This window comes from Monomorium pharaonis, chromosome 8 (assembly GCF_013373865.1).
Source record: "Monomorium pharaonis isolate MP-MQ-018 chromosome 8, ASM1337386v2, whole genome shotgun sequence".
NCBI classification, from domain to species: domain Eukaryota; kingdom Metazoa; phylum Arthropoda; class Insecta; order Hymenoptera; family Formicidae; genus Monomorium; species Monomorium pharaonis.
The window spans coordinates 867,847-872,505 of record NC_050474.1 but is presented as its reverse complement, the minus strand read 5'-3'; the positions used below and the strand labels follow the sequence as shown (position 1 = coordinate 872,505).

The 4,659-nt window shown below is 40.7% G+C and overlaps 1 long non-coding RNA gene across 1 annotated transcript; it reads right to left on the bottom strand.

Annotated features, from left to right (window-relative positions):
- Nucleotides 1-1,430: 1,430 nt before the first annotated feature.
- Nucleotides 1,431-2,480, bottom strand: LOC118647012. Its single transcript, XR_004964342.1, has 2 exons — nucleotides 2,241-2,480; nucleotides 1,431-2,172 (listed from the first exon to the last, which is right to left on the bottom strand). It is a non-coding gene; the product is annotated as an uncharacterized LOC118647012 (long non-coding RNA).
- Nucleotides 2,481-4,659: the final 2,179 nt, after the last annotated feature.

Genomic DNA, 4,659 nt, shown 5'->3' with positions numbered 1-4,659 from the left:
ATCGATTAGACAGCAGGCAGCGAAGTGTAAACCTTGCGGCCAGATTGGCTGATTATTCGCTCGGCATTACCAGGTGTATCAAATGCTAATGCACGACGAAGTAAGGTACCCGAGCATCTGCTTACAGCCCTTCACTCGTCTCTCTCTCTCTCTCTCTCTCTCTCTCTCTCTCTCTCTCTCTCGCTCGCGCGCGCTCGCTGGACCCTATCTTCTGTCGCAAATCTCAACGACTCAATTCGGAGAATTGCATAAGCGCCCGATCTCACTGCTTATTCGGCGTTATCATTCGATTCGCTCGACAGTCTCGGTATCCGTCCCTAACATATAGTTTGACGTATCGAAAATGGATTAGTAATAGGAATATCGTGTATTTTCGATTAAAAGCTGAAAAAAAAGTCTACTTAAATTTTTTTTGTGTCAAATAAAAAAATAAGACAATGATTATTTTAATACAATTAAATTACCTCAATTATTTGGATGGTATTATGGTTTGATAAAACTTTGATAAAACTCACGTTAGCCCAAATATCTTCCAATCATCAACAAAATTTGAGTAAAATCCGTTCTTGGCCTGATTTTATTTTTTTCCACATATCATTATTTTATGTTAAATTTTCTGTCGTTACACACACACACACACACACACACACACACACATGTATATAAATATATGCATATATGTATAATATATCCTCGGACGATATTTATATCCCTTATACCGTGAGATCTTTTTTGCATTTTGTGGCGTGCATATGAATACAACGTACGAAACGACTGTTCGATTCCGCCGAGCGTCTCCCTCGCTCGCCCTGCATTTTTCGTTTTCGCCTCTCCCTCAGGACGGCTATGGCGAATTCACATCGGCCATATCAGCCGGTGCCAATAACGCACCGAAGCAGATGGGAGATGCGGCGAGGACCGGGTGGTTGTTGGACCGATCGTCGGAAGGACGGGGGCGGGGACGGCAGGGGGTGCTTTACCATCCGCAGACTCGTGCCCATCGATCAGCGCACCCGTACCGTTTGATTACAACGTTATAATATACCGAACATCTTGAAAGCCCTAATATAAGCGTTTCTTTTCAAATCTTTTTGGCGACTCCAACTGAACATTTATAGTCGTCAATTTTAAAAAATTCTATTTATTACTTTTTTAAAATTATGTATTTTTTTATTCCATTAAAGTGCTAGTTATTAACATTTTTGTCTTAACATGTTTTAGAATTTTGTACTTTTTTTTACAAACTTTGTTATTACATTCTACATACATTTAAAAAATACGGTTCCAATTATCGTAATATTAAATAAGTACAATTCATAATTTTTTTCAATACAACTTATAACATATACTTACAGTTGTTTTAATCATATAAATTATAGCTATTAGTTATTATTGGATATGTACATAATCAAATGTTTACCCGCATTTACTACATAAAAATGTTTCTTTTATTTTCGCTATCCATATCTTGATATTCTACTATTACTAATATTTAAAATTAAATACAATAAAATTATTTCATAGTAGATAGAACTCTTGTCACAATTATTGCTAACATTATAGTAATGAATTATAAAAATGGACCTCTCTCTCTCAATCATAATTATTTTACTACGTCATTTAGCTAAAAATACTAACCATTTTTTCCTCTGTAGGTTACTTGGAAAATTTATTGTAGTTTTCAAACAACACCGGTTGAACGACCAAATCAAAACGTTAATCGAAAATAATCAGCGCTACGCGCTTTCATGCGGCGGCGGACAAAGCCAGCCGCAAGGGAACGGGTTGCGAAAAGAAAGGAGAGCGAGAGAGAGAGACAGAGAAAGAGAAACAGAGGGAAAAGGCAGGGTGTGTGTGCGAGCGTTTAAAGTGCACCATTGATGATCGTTTTCGTAGTAGTCGGTGGCGGAATTCAAAGTCAAGTACGCGGACCTTTGTCCGTTTAATTTGTCGCGCAGCTGAGCGTAATGACCGCGTTTGCCTTTGAACCCCGTGCATTTGCGTCGTGCGGTCGGTGTGCGAAACGTCGTCGTCGTCGTCGTCGTCCTCGTCGTCCTTGTCGTCCTCGTCGTCGCCGCCGTCGTCGTCGTCGGGAGCGAGTGTGAGCAATGCGAAATGCATGCCCCAATATGTGCGTGCCCACGTGCTCGCATCTTCTCGCAGCTTCGGGCGCTAACACAAACGATTTAACGCAAATAAATTTGTAATCGTATGTAAAAATATGCGGCGAAATATGTTACCGCGAAATGTGCGGCTTTGTCTCTCCCGCGTACTGTGTGTATTTTTTCAGCGCATCAGAATGCACCGTGCGTGGTCATTCTGCATCCAATTGACCGATTTTGCTTTTTTTTAATAGGGTCACTACATCAGCCGCTGAATAAACACCAAGAAAATGACCGTTTATGAAAAATATTATAAAATGAGAAAATCTTACAAGGGTATTGTAAAAATTCGATATTTTCTGCAATTGTCAGCATATTGCAGAAAATAATTTTTACAATGCTCTGTGTATTGTAAAAATTTGATATTTTCTGCAATTGTCAGCCTATTGCTGAAATTATTTTTTACAATCCTCTGTGTATTGTAAAAATTCGATATTTTCTGCAACACTCTGTGTATTGTAAAAATTCGATATTTTCTGCAATGGTCAGCCTATTGCAGAAAATAATTTTTACAATGCTCTGTGTATTGTAAAAATTCGATATTTTCTGCAATTGTCAGCCTATTGCAAAAATTATTTTTTACAATCCTCTGTGTATTGTAAAAATTCGATATTTTCTGCAATTGTCAGCCTATTGCAGAAAATAATTTTTACAATGCTCTGTGTATTGTAAAAATTCGATATTTTCTGTAATTGTCAGCCTATTGCTGAAATTATTTTTTACAATTCTCTGTGTATTGTAAAAATTCGATATTTTCTGCAACACTCTGTGTATTGTAAAAATTCGATATTTTCTGCAATGGTCAGCCTATTGCAGAAAATAATTTTTACAATGCTCTGTGTATTGTAAAAATTCGATATTTTCTGCAATTGTCAGCCTATTGCAAAAATTATTTTTTACAATCCTCTGTGTATTGTAAAAATTCGATATTTTCTGCAACACTCTGTGTATTGTAAAAATTCGATATTTTCTGCAACACTCTGTGTATTGTAAAAATTCGATATCTTCTGCAACACTCTGTGTATTGTAAAAATTCGATATTTTCTGCAATTGTCAGCCTATTGCAGAAAATAATTTTTACAATGCCCTGTGTATTGTAAAAATTCGATATTTTCTGCAATGGTCAGTCTGTTGCAGAAATTATTTTTTACAATCCTCTGAAGATATCGTAATTTTGTACCAAATCGACCTCGATCGTAGAACATATAAGCTGACATTATTCCGAGCCGAGGTGAGAATTAGGAATGAATTAATATTTCATCGCGAAGATATGCACGCTATTTTAGACGGGTGACGGGCGTTAAGCGTTGCGCGAATTCTGAGGAAAACCGGCGGGCGTTACTTGGCGAATTTATTGCAACAAAGGCAAGACTCCCGCGGGAACTCCCACATGTTAATTTCAACGACGCGTCTGGTGTCCTTGAAAGTCTATAATTACACGCCGTTGGAAATGAAAGAAAGTCTCGGTGAGGCACGGCAGAGTCCATTGTTGTCGTTGTTGTCTCGTTGTTGCCAATTTTTTGCACGCCAACGAAGCCGCGCACCTCGTAGTCTCTCGGAGACGCGATTCCTCGCGTTGCGTTCGCACCCTGCCGCCAGAAACCGCCGATAGTGAACTCCCCCTGTGTTTAACGCTCATTCAAAAGCGCGTTGGATAAGCGTTACAACATTTATGACAGCTGGTGCGCGAATGCACGGAACACCTTTTCCCCATAGCGCGTAAAATTTTTACCACGCGAGGCGGAGGTGAAATATTCAAGAGTGGGCCGGGAACGTGGCCGTCGTCGTCGTCGACCGATGTTTTCGCGAAGGTCTCTATAGGAGTCCTATATCTTCTTCTCCGGGACCGAATCCACGGAGGAGAAGGGAAAAAGAGCTCGTATGGAGAGAAAAGGGCAAGTGCATATAGCGAGCGAGAGCTTGGGACTCGGGCCTAGTAGCGTCCACCCGAATCGAGCCGAGTTCCCCGCTGAGAGGAACCAGGACTGACCGGACTTACTGGACGACGATTCTTATTGCTCGTCTGCCTGTAAAGATCTCGTCTTCCACCTCTGCGCCAAACTTTCTACGCGCCGAAGAGGTAGGAACCACCTACGATTCATCGATATTAATCCTCGGCTTTTCCTTCATCTTTTCATTTCTCGCCCCGCTTTTCCGAGGCGGCCTCGTATCGGCTTCGTATTCGTCTCTATTCCGACCTGGGAGAAGAGAAATATTTCGTCTAAACCCTATAACTGAAATTAATACGTCTGCGAAATCGAAAACCGTGTGTGCCGCTGCGAAGAAAGAACCCGAGGTGTAACTGCTATCGCGCGATGTCGAGTGGGTTGTTGAACATTTCGCGCAGAGTGCGTCGTTTTACGTCGTGCATTCAAACATCTGCAAGCGATAAAACCTGTAGGCTCGGTGTTGTTTAATGCCGAGCAGGCTAGCAACGACGACCCTCAATGTTCCCCGCTCAGCACACGCTCGCTGATCATTCGACGTGCAATTTTGC